The following is a 12,475-nucleotide window of genomic DNA, read 5'->3' as shown; positions in this document are numbered from 1 at the left end:
GCCTTCCATTTCATTCCATCAGACCAGCATTATCCCAACATCCCAAAAAGCACATCATAAAGAAAATGGCATATATATATATATATATATATCCATCGTGAATGTGTCATATGCCTCAACAAAATATGACTAGACGCCATCCAGAAGCACAACCAAAGCTTAGCACATTGCGCGCAACTGAGAGTTACTCTGGAAATGCAAGGATGCCTACCATAAAAAATCGATCTTTCCCAGAACAGAAGTGGAGGATGGCCGAAGTCCTTGGGGCCCTGTACCCACCTGTGATACCAGGATGAAGCTCCTAGTTTCCTATCAGAGGACACCAAACAACAACAGCAACAACAACAACAAACTGAGAATCTTCTGCACTGCCAAAGAGACACTCAGCAAAATGTAGAGGTCAACTAACAGTTGCAAAGCATGCATCTTTGGCCGTGCGGCCATCTGGGGAGTGAACCAGTGGATGGATGATCTCTCTCTCTCTGTCTCTACCTTTCTCTGTAACTCTGACTTTCAAATAAATAAATCTTTTTTTTAAAAAAAGGACAGTGCATAGCACTGGATTGTTCTTTCTCTTCTATTTTTAAGTAAGAGCAGTCTTTCTAATTGTTTCTATCAAGCAGTGATTGAAAACCAGTATCTACCTTACAGAGTTGGTGGGAGAGGGCACCTAACAATGTCCAGCACCAGGGACTCCCCCCATGCCTCCACGGCATCCTGCAGCCTGCTCTCTGCTGTACTTGTTGGTGGGACAGTGAACAGGAATCACAGGAAGAAAGCGCCCAGCACAACCTCCTACTGCAAAACAAACAGCAACACCTCATTCCAGAAGCCTGAGTTCGTGTGAGTCCTTGCCAAGGAGCAAACGGGGCCCACAGTTAAATGGAGTTAACTCCCCAGTTAAATGCTTCTGAGAGGGGCAGACTGAGAGCCACTGCAGGGTCAGCTCCTGCTTGCAGGAGGCCACAGATGAGCCTCTGCCCCTGAGCCTGAAGCTTTCCCTAGATGAGGGCTTCACAGCGGCCTCGTGACTGCACAGGTGGAACTGCAAGTGATAATTCACAGCCTGCACCAAAATCCCCACGGTCCTTGGGTTTCCACCTTGCTCTCCCATGACCCTGGCCTGTTCTGCCTTTTTCTGTGCAAACAATCAGCATTGTACTTCTGTTAACCATGATCAGCAAGGGGGGGCACCACACACACACACACACACACACATGTCCTGTCCCACATAGGTGTGTGGCTCCCTCATTGCATTTACAAACCACAGGGTATCCAAAATGCTAGTTCTGATTTGCTTTTATTTCAAAAGCCAGAGGAAGGTGTTCCCACATGTGAGCCACAAACTGCCACTTCGTTCTCCACTTAGGATGGCAGAGGGAATGCCTGAGCCTCTCCCATGACAGACACCAAGGCAAAGACACCACCAAGCAGGTCAGTATCGAACACTGAAGGTGCCACCAAAACCCACAGAGCTCAGATGTCCACTGGAAGCTTGTATGCTGTTCCTAGGCAACGACATTACACGTGGTACTGCCCCCTGCTGCTCACAAATAATCCCCACTGGGAGTCTGACTGCTGAGCCTGCCCAGGACCCTGGCCCTGGGCACCACTCATTATGCCCAACTCCCTTCTCGGGGAGAACTCGGGATATGTTTACCCACTGCCCACTGAGAGGAACACGCAGTGCAGAGGCACAGAGCACCGCACAAACCGAGAAAATCCACCGCATCTGATGCTTGAAGCCTGGTAAGTCATCCCCTTGACTTTCTCCATTGCTAACGCACCCAGTGCTAAGCCTGCTTGTGAACAACATAAAGAAATTGTTTTCTTAAGCACCAGCACAAGCCGAAGGAACTTCCTGATGGTTCATCAAACACTGCAGAGAGACAGCAAATTCTATGCAGGCTGCCGTGGACTGAACTGTCTGTCCCTCTAAAATCCAGGTGCTGAGGCCCTGGACCCCAAGGCGAGGGCATGAGGAGGCGAGGCCTTTGGGTGGTGGCCGGGGTGGCTAAGCTCAGGAGGGTGGGGTCTCCCCCTGATAAGAAGAGGTAGAAACACCAGAGTTCCCCCTGGCCTCCTCCAAGTGAGGACACAGCGAGCGGGAAACACACTCTGCCAGCACTGTGGTCTCGGCCTTCCCAGTCTCCAGACGTGAGAAAGCAATTTCTGCTGCCTGAGCCACTCATCCTGTGGTGCTCTGCTCCAGCAGCCCCAGCTGCCCAACACAGAGTAGCAGGAGAGACCCCAACAAGCTCCCTGTTACAGGAAAGAAAATGGAATGGCCGTGCAGGGAGCTGAGCCACAGACGCGTGGATGAGAACTCTGAGATCTTCAACAACTCCCCAGAGAAGCTGGGGTGTGGGGAGCAAACCGGACTAGACTGAGTTACTGGAATTAAGACTTATTCTATGCATCTGCTCTTCCACAATATGGCGCTGGGAGAGAAGTAAACAGCTTCTACACAGCTGCCTCCAGTTCAACCAATAAACTGTAGGACTTGCTCCTGATTGGAGAGCAGCGTACTCGGCGTGTGGGCAGCCGAGTTGGGATTGGCGGAGGAGGACTATAAAGGAGGAGAGAGACGGCATGCACCAGGAACATCTAAGGGGAACATCTAGCTGAAGGAACACCTGTGCAGCCCCCGAGAAAGCCGGCCGGCGGTGTGCCGCTCCCCTGCGGAAGTGGGGAATGTGGCCAGGGGGAACTGCCCTTCCACGGAGGTGGAAGGGATAGTAGCCAACCCGGGAAGAACCAGCAGCAAACCCGGGAGGGCCGAGCAGACGAAAGAACAGCGCAGGGTCCTGTGTCGTTCCTCCACGAAGAAGGGGAGCGACATAGTGGTGCCGTGACTCGGATATGAAGCCTAGGCAGGGTCCTGTGTTGCTCCTCCATGAAGAGGGGGAGCGACATAATGGTGCCGTGACTCGGATAGGAAACCTAGCTCGGATAGGAAACCCAGGACGGATAGGAAACTTAGGAGGGAAGAAACGGGAAGAACTGGGAAAATACCGGAGAGAGAGACTAGCAAACACCCTAGGGAAAAGCCGGACGAAAAAGGTGCCGGAAGAAGCTATTGAAAGCCTAGGCATAGACTCAGATACGGACTACGGGGGGAAGCTGGGAGAAATCTCTAAGGTCGAAAGCGAAAGTGAAAGCTAGAACAAACAGACTCGGATGCGGACTGTGGGGAGAAGCCAGGAGAAATGAGGGAGGAGTATTGTTGGAGGAAAGCATGGGGAAACATACCGGGTAGAGAAAAATGTTAGGGAAATTGAAGCCGCGGGGGGCAGGCCGAGGCTGAAACGAAAGCCACTTTGGGATTCTCAAGTTAGCCCGGGAATAGGGGACGAAAAGTTGAAACCAGAAGCTGAAACGTAAGTCTGGTTGGGATCCGTCTGATTAGCCCGGGGAGCAAATGACGGGAAGCCAAACCGTGGGGCGGAGACGTAAGCTGGGTTGAATTCGCCAGGCTAGCCCGGGGAACTTAGATTGAATGCTAGTGGCGGACACGTAAGCTACGCTGTGTGACTCGCGGAGGCTGCCTTGCGCAGAGAGAGCGTGCGGGGCACAAGTAGATAGGGAACGCGGGGCTAAGTGCGAGACCGCGGAGTGTGCGCGCAAAGCCGAGCTGCGCAGATGAGAGAGACGCGGGCTGAAGCGGCTCAGAGCCGGAAAGCTGCCGAGAAGCAGCCTCGGGGCGGGCGCAGCCGGGAAGCCGCGGGGATAAGAGAAACAGAAGTTTATAAGTAAAATGAGAGAAATAGGAATGCTGGAAGATAGAAGTAAAATGGGAGAAATAGGAATGCCCGGAGATAGAGAAATAGAGAAGTAAGGCCTCCCCACAACACAGCAATGTGAGAGCTTGGATTCGGTCTGCCTGATTAAGTGAGGCGATGAGCACCTGCGGCGGCTAGCAGCTTATGCGCCGCAGGTCACCAAAGACAGGCACGAATTAACATCAGTAAGGCCTCCCCACAATACAACAATTAGGAGGCTTGGATTCGGTCTGCCTGATTAAGGCGGTAAGCACCAGCAAGCAGCTCGACCAGAGTATGAGCTGCAGGTCACCGAAGATAGGCACGAACCAACACTAATAAGTCTCCCCCACAATACGGCAATGAGAAAGCTTGGATTCGGTCTGCCTGATTAAGGCGGTAAGCGCCAGCAGGCGGCTCGACCAAAGTATGAGCTGCAGGTCACCGAACACAGGCACGCATCAGCGCCTAAAAACCTCCTCACAACATGGCGAAGAGAGGACCCGGATTCGGTTTGCCTGATTGATAGGACTTGTAAGAACCTGTGGCAACTCTAGCAAGTAGAGCAGAGTGTGTGCCGCGGGACACCGAAGACAGGCGCGTATCAACGCCAAAAATAAAAAGAAAGGGGGATCTGTGGGAAGCAAACCGGACTAGACTGAGTTACTGGAATTAAGACTTATTCTATGCATCTGCTCTCCCACAATATGGCGCTGGGAGAGAAGTAAACAGCTTCTACACAGCTGCCTCCAGTTCAACCAATAAACTGTAGGACTTGCTCCTGATTGGAGAGCAGCGTACTCGGCGTGTGGGCAGCCGAGTTGGGATTGGCGGAGGAGGACTATAAAGGAGGAGAGAGACGGCATGCACCAGGAACATCTAAGGGGAACATCTAGCTGAAGGAACACCTGTGCAGCCCCCGAGAAAGCCGGCCGGCGGTGTGCCGCTCCCCTGCGGAAGTGGGGAATGTGGCCAGGGGGAACTGCCCTTCCACGGAGGTGGAAGGGATAGTAGCCAACCCGGGAAGAACCAGCAGCAAACCCGGGGAGGGCCGAGCAGACGAAAGAACAGCGCAGGGTCCTGTGTCGTTCCTCCACGAAGAGGGGGAGCGACATAATGGTGCCGTGACTCGGATATGAAGCCTAGGCAGGGTCCTGTGTTGCTCCTCCATGAAGAGGGGGAGCGACACTGGGGGGAATTCTGAGGGGGACATGTTCACAAGAAAGAACAAGAACACAACTTCAGAACCCACACACTCAGGGGAGAAGCAGGAGAAAGAGGACCCGTTCATGATCCACACCACAAGACACAAAGCCCTTTGCCTGTCACGGCCAAAATGCTGGGAACACACGACAGAACAAGACAGGGTCCTTATGCCACACACCTTCTAAAGGATGGCATCTGGCCTAGTGCTTAGGACACCCATGTCACACATCAGGGCTCAGGCTCCTGACTCCAGCTTCCTGCCAGGGCAGACCCTGGGAAGCAGTGGCAATGGCTCGAATAACTGGGTTCTTGCCACCAATGTCAGATACCTGGATTTAGTTCCTAATTCCTAGTTTCAGCCCTGGGGCCATTTTGGGCATTGTAGGAGTGAACTAGAAAATGGGAGATCCCTCTCCTCCCTCTCTCTCTCTTTCTCTCTCTCTCTCTTTCTCTCTTTTTATCTCTCAACCTCCTTTGCCTTTGAAATAAGATGAAAATAAATTAAATGCCTGTGATAGTGATTTGTTCTAGAGATTTGATGTCTATATATGTACACATTCACACATACATAAACACATATCCCAATAAGTAAATAAATTCTTAACCATAAGACCCAAAACTCTAAAATGACTAGAGGAATGCAGAGGGAAAGGTCCATGGCATTCATCTGAGCAGTAATTTCTTGGATGTGACCCCAAAGGCATGGGCGGCAAAAGCAAAAAATAGACATATGAGATTGCATACAAGAAAATCCTTCTCCAAGCAAAGGAAACAAGCAACAGAGTAGAGAACTGACGCACACACTGAGAGAATATTTGAAATCATTTATCAGGTGAGGGGCTACTATCTTAATACAAAGAACTCAAATGAATCAGTAACAAGAAAACATCCCCTGAATGGACACTTCTCGAAAGAAGACATACAAGTAACCATCTCCAATTATCAGAGAAATGCAAATTAAAATCACAACAGAGAGGCCAGTGTTGTGACACTGTGGGTAAGCTGCCACCTGAGACGCTACATCCCACCTGGGCACTGGTTTTTGTCCCACTCACTTCCCTTCCAATCCAGCTCTCTGCTAATGAGCTGGGAAAAGCAGTGGAGGACAGCCCACGTGTTTGTGCCCCTGCATCCAGGAGCTCCTGGCTCCTGGCTTCGGCCTGGCACAGCTCTGGCCATTGCGGCCATCTGGGGAGCAAACCACCAGATGAAAGAGCCCTCGCTCTGTCCCTCCCTCTCTCTTCCAACTCTAACTTTCAAATAAACATATATAGCTTTAAAATAGATAAATAAAAATAAAACCATATAAGACATCATGTCACTCCACCAGACTGGCTATTACCAAAAGACCCAGGCCACAGGTGCAGAAAGAAGGATCTAGCACACTTCTCAGGGGAACGTCAGTCAGTACAGCATTTTGAAAACAAGCACGGAGGGTCCCTAAAGGCTAAAAACAACTCAAGCTCTCCCACGACCGCACCAGCCCACATCCGGATTTATGCACATGTGCATGTAAGGTGTATACGTACATGTATGTCATGTGTGTATGTACATGTGTGTGATATCTGTGTGTGACATGTGTGTGTAATATGCATGTGTATATGTATGTGATTTGTACATGTGAATATGTGTGTATGTGATATATACAAGAATACATATATGTATATGGCAGAGCCATGTCTTCACTTACATGTCCACTGCAGCACTGCTCACCACAGCCAAGACAATGGAAATGCATGAATGCCTCTTGGCAGGTGAATGGACAAGGAACAGCAGCTGCAACACACCCAGGAATACCCAGACCCAAAACACCCACAGGAAGGTCTGTCATTCACAGCATGTTCACGGAGATGAAAGTCACGCACTGTATATGAGGACTCTAAAGTCCTTAAAACACAGGATTGAAATATTCTTACTGGGGCTGGTGTTACAGCACAGGTGGTTAAGTCACCGCCTGTGTCTCCAGAACCCCATGTGAACACCAGTTCATGTCTTGGCTACTCCACTTCTGATCCAGTTCTCTGCTAACATGCCTGGAAAAGGAGCAGGAGATGGCCCAAGCTCGGGCCCCTGACACACATTGGAAACCTAGATGGTTTTCCAGATTCCTGACTTCTGCCAGGCACAGTCCCAGCCATTGTGGCTACTTGGGGAGTGAACCAGCAGGTGGAAAATCTTTCTTCTCTCCCTCTCTGTGTGTTTGTGTGTGTGTGTGCATGCACATGTGTCCCTGTGTGTCTCCCTCATCCCACACCCATAACTGCCCTTCAAGTAAACAAATAAATCTTAAAAAAATAAAAGGAAGGGGAAGAAATACCAGAGAGCTGATCTGTCTCCACCCCATGAGAACACAGCAAGAAGATGACCGCCCTCATCAGGACCCAACCATGCTAGCACCTGGGTCAGACTTGCAATGCTGAGAACCGTCAAAATCAAAGCCTGTGGTCAGGCCAGGCCAGGTGTGGGGTTTGTTACAGTAGCTTGAGCTGACTAACACACCCCCAAGGCCTCCATAAGAGCATGTGACAACCTGACACAGCTAACCCGTGAACTCACGTCCCCATGCGGCCAGGCCTGGTGCTGCAGCAGATACAATTCCCATTGCCCCCAGCTCCGTCTCCTCACTGGCATCACCAGATGGGAGAACTCCATCATCACCACTGTGTGTCCCACCGACACAGCAGGTACACTTGGGGGAAAAATCACAGCATTCCACTCCCTCAGGACAACCACCTAGCACATCAGGACAAGATGGTCAAGATTGGGAATTGAGAAACTGTCTCTATAATGTGCCTGCAGTAAGTCATGCTGCTAACCAAGTGCAGGGGCAAGGTCTCGGTTGAGCGAGTCATATGACCGGTGGTGGGTGCCACAGAGAGCTGACTACAACGCACACCTGGGAGCAGGTGAGCTCTCAGAAACGAGGGAGCCGCTTACCGTCACTCAGGTCCTGCAGGAGACCCTCCTGGCAGGAGAAGTCCAGGCTCGCTTTGATGGTGACAGTGAAGGTGGCTGCTTGCCCAGGCTGCAGGGGGAACTGGGCAAGGGTTTCTTCCAGCTTCCAGCTCAGGAAGTTGCCGTACAGTTTCTCTGCAATGACAACAACAATAGCGATGTTGATGGTGATGGCAGAGCAGAGGCACAATGAGACTGACACCAACCCGGCTGGGAAATTCTGGCACATGCTCAAAAACAAAAGTGAGAACCACTCAAGATGTCAGAAAGCAAAGTCCTAGGAAAAGCCCTGAATCAGAAGAGGCCGTGAGGCACAAAGAGGAGGGAGAATGCGTCACACCAAGGCACAGGCCCAAGGCCAGGCCACCGTCCCTCCTGGGGAGCCGCCGGATCTGCAGATGAAATGAAGGCCTGTGGCTCTGGCAAGTGAAGCTAAGTTTCTCCACCATGAACATTTTCTGTATTGTACTGCTGTGAGGGAAACAGACCCATGTTAAGCAGGGACACTGCTTCAGAGAAAGGAATCCAGAATTAGAAACACACAGCTAAGAGCAGAGCCTCAGGCAGGGCCAGCGAGGAAGCAGCCTTGGGCCTGGAGCACCGTGCAGAATGGTAAATCCTGAGCTGCGGTTTGTCTGCAGACAGCATGGGGGAGACAGACACTGCATCGGGGGCTGGTGCAGAAGCTGTGCACGGTGGCCAGCACCGCGGCTCACTAGGCTAATCCTCCGCATTGCAGTGCCGGCACACCGGGTTCTAGTCCCGGTCAGGGCGCCGGATTCTGTCCCGGTTGCCCCTCTTCCAGGCCAGCTGTCTGCTGTGGCCAGGGAGTGCAGTGGAGGATGGCCCAAGTGCTTGGGCCCTGCACCTCATGGGAGACCAGAAGCACCTGGCTCCTGCCATCGGATCAGCGCGGTATGCTGGCCACAGCGGCCATTGGAGGGTGAACCAATGGCAAAGGAAGACCTTTCTCTCTGTGTCTCTCTCTCACTGTCCACTCTGCCTGTCAAAAAATAAAAAAAAGAAGCTGTGCATGGTGACCTCTGCAGAGAACAGGGCAGGGGGCATCATCATTGCATCGGGGGCTGGTGCAGAGGTTGCACACGGTGACCTCTGCAGAGAATGGAGTGGGGTCATCATCACTCACAGCAAGGCACCCTATGGAAGGACAGGAAGAGACACAGGGGACACCCAGTGTGGCCTGGGAAGTGGCCATCCCTCCTTCATTAGTAACTGGGAGTGAGATGTGAGACATCCAACCAGGGCCCAGTATTCTTTGCAGCCAGCACACCTGGGAAAACTGACAACCTCCAATGGCTGTGCCACAAGGTCAGCTTCCAACTCTGCTCCACTGAGAAGCTCCCAGCCCCACTGCCCTCCTGCTCACAGGGGCAAGCACAGATGCCGCACAGCCCTGAGCAGTGAGGTCCAGTGTTCCGTCAGCCAGCAGAATGACACAGACACACCGAGCACATGCAGGGTGGGTCAGTCATGGCTCCTGGGCAGTGCACTGCAGAGCCTAGGGTCCAGGTATGCAGCACGAGGAAACCCTCCCAGAGAGACTTGAGGGGAGGAAGAGAAGCCAGCGATGGTTAGTAGGAGGAGGATTCTGGTCCTGTGCTGTGTCCAGCACGATCTTGGTATGTGGCACAGCTTAATAGATGTCACGCTCAAAACCGCCTTCACACACTGGTTTTGTGGTCTGTCTCCTGTGTAGCCGCAGCACGTGGGGACTTCAGACATTCACAGCAGCCATCCTTAGTGGGCAAGGCACTGCCCTAGCCCACAAAGATCGTTGAAGCCTGTGTGTGTTCCTACTCTCCAGTCTGCACCGCAGCCCTGAGGTCCAAACTACCCTGGGACACCTGCTCTGGGTGCTGTAGCAGCTCCAGACGGAAGTTATGCCATTCCTCCCGCACCACGGATGGGACCGAGACCCTCCAGCAACCCAGGAAGTCTATAAAGATATTACATGGATTTTAATGAACTCCACTTTTTTGCTTTTTAGCCCGGTCAATCCATTCAGGAATGGAATGGATAAGAGATGCCAGGTGACAGAGAGCCAAGTGGACCCTGCTTACTAGGGCCAGTTCCAAGGCCCCAAGAACACAGGAAATGCAAGCTGACTGCCCCCGTGGCCTATGCATGAGCCACACCAGCAGCCACCCCCTTCCTAAGCACAGCCCATGTCAGACAAGACACCAAGGCCTTGCAAAATCTCACCTCCCAACATCCTCTCCAAGCTGTTTCTAGAGCACAGTCTATAAACGGCAGCCACTGTGTCAGCTGCCCAGTTCACACAGCCAGGGATGGGCAGGAAGCATGGGCAGGCTCTGAGCATGCGCTCCTGCAGCAGGAGGAGCGCACACACTGAGGGGCCTCAGGAGGGCACTCTGGTCCACATGCTGCCAGCTCTCCTCCACCAGCACAGCCTGCTGCCTCTGTGGAGAGGGCCAGGCCCACTGTCACCACAGAGGGGTCCCACTTGTCCTCCACAGCCCCACTCATGGGCTGCGTTCCTGTGGGCCTTGTCCCCCACACACATACACACAACCCTTCCATGCCCTGACAAGTAGGACACTATATCCAAGGGACTCATTCTCCTACCAATCAATCAATCAATGGATGGCACCAGCCCCCAAACACTGAGACCCAGCACCTGCCTGGAGAGGCAGGCACCATGAGGGTTAGGAGCACCAGCTCCAGGACAGGGCATCTCTCCTCACCTGCCAGCCCTGGCTGCGTGTCCTAAGTGAGCCACCAAACATCCGTGTCTGTCAGTTTAGCCATCTGTAAGATGGGCTGTCATGCCAGGTCAACAAGGTAATAGAAGCCAAGTGCTTAGAACACAGCATGGACTAGAACAGCACTTGGGCAGTGTTAATGATTCCTCCCATGCCTCAAAAACCCCTCTCTCCTTGTCCTAAGTGAGTAGTCCCTCCCCAAGGCCGTGTGAGGATGAGCTAGCCCTGCAGAGTGTGGGACCCTGGCCCAGCAGTCAGCAGGCGCACTCTAGCACTAGCTGCCACCATATTTCTGCCCCTCCAGCCATGAACAGGACCTGTCACGGGGAAGCAGACACAAGTGACAATAGCGTGGGCCAAGTCACAGTGTTCGGTTTATAATTCAGTTTATAATTAGAACAGATGGAAACAAGTTACACGGAAAAAAAAAAAAAACCAGGATGCCAGACTGAACGTACAATGTAATTTCAAATGCATAAAAGTACTCAAGTAGAAAAAATGAAAACATATCTATACACTAATATTAGTTTGCTTGGAGTCATGGGATCATGGATAATTTCAAATGGTTTTGTATTTTTTGAATTTTCTGCAATGAGCTTTTATCATGCTTTTATAAAGAAATACACACAAGGATACTTCAAGAAGTTCACAGAAAATAGAATTAAAGGGTAAGTTTATTTTGATGCCAAAAAAGATTAAAATGCTTGCATATGAGGGACCTTCAAATCATTCATGAGAAAAGTACATTATGAATAAAGCATGCATGGATTTCAAAAACGTTTGGCACCAAATAAATTACTTTTAGTTCTGTTCTTCCATGAGCTTTGGGAAGTCCCCTTGAGCCAGCACACACACACACACACACACACACACACACACACATATTTGTATAAATCTGCGCTAATAGCTCTCTAAGTCTAGGCCCCTGCCCCCTTAACCTGGTTTCATGCAGGGAGAAGCCTGTGGGTCCTGGCTGAACATCCACATGCAAGACCAACCACACCAAGGCCTGTGGCCCACCTGACAGAGAGGTGGGTTCTGAGCCAATGCACATGCCTTCATGGTGCCCCACGCTGTGGCAGGGCAGTAATGTTTCCTGATGACAGGGGCAGCAAATCACAGGGACTATGTGTCCCCATGTCCCAGGCTTGTCTCAGCCAGCTGAATAAACTTCCCTGGGGCAGTGGATTAACTCTCTGGCAGCCATGTGCATTGGCAGGCAATCAGATGCCTACAAAGAATTTGGTCAGGCTAAGGAAAAACTAGCCCACCCACACTAATTAGGTGAGCTCTGCCTCCCCATGCCACTACTGTGCTCACTTGGCAAGGCAGGGACCATGCGGAGGGACCATCCAGCAGGAACAGCCCCAGGCAAGCAGGGCAGGAATTGGAGCAACTGCCTAGTTAGCAGCTTCCCAACAGAGGTGCTCCATCCCAAGTCATAAAAGAACCGATTACAGCACAGAGATTTACAGCAATTTGCCCAAAGCCAAGCAGCTGGTAAGTCATGGAACCAGGAGTCAGCGCTTGCATGGCAATGGCCTCCTCCCACCTATCTGAGGCCCTGACCAGAGCCAGAGTGAACTCCAAAGTGGAGGTTTCGTACAAGGGAACTTCATGGAGGGCATGCAGAACACAACACGGAACACTCGAGTATGGGAGCTCTGGCATCTGCCCACCTGAGTGTGAAGCCCAGCTTTGCCCTTCAGCAGCTCTCGGGACAGGTAAGGCTGCAAGTCCTCTGTCAGCCAAGATGACCTGTCCTTAGAGGAGGTGGTAACAGAGTCAGCATGATGGTAACATGAAGCA

At 51.7% G+C, this 12,475-nt stretch overlaps 1 protein-coding gene across 1 annotated transcript in view; it reads right to left on the bottom strand.

The window, feature by feature from the left end:
- Nucleotides 1–8,044, bottom strand: part of LOC127489004 (trafficking protein particle complex subunit 9-like) — a 279,821-nt gene extending 271,777 nt beyond the window's left edge. The window contains exon 1 of the mRNA XM_070063885.1: nucleotides 7,905–8,044. The gene's annotated coding sequence lies outside the window, so the exon portion shown is untranslated. The remainder of the gene's footprint in view (nucleotides 1–7,904) is intronic.
- Nucleotides 8,045–12,475: the final 4,431 nt, after the last annotated feature.

This window comes from Oryctolagus cuniculus, chromosome 19 (assembly GCF_964237555.1).
Source record: "Oryctolagus cuniculus chromosome 19, mOryCun1.1, whole genome shotgun sequence".
Taxonomy (NCBI): domain Eukaryota; kingdom Metazoa; phylum Chordata; class Mammalia; order Lagomorpha; family Leporidae; genus Oryctolagus; species Oryctolagus cuniculus.
Note: the sequence above shows the minus strand (reverse complement) of the source record. Positions and strands in the feature narration are given on the sequence as shown.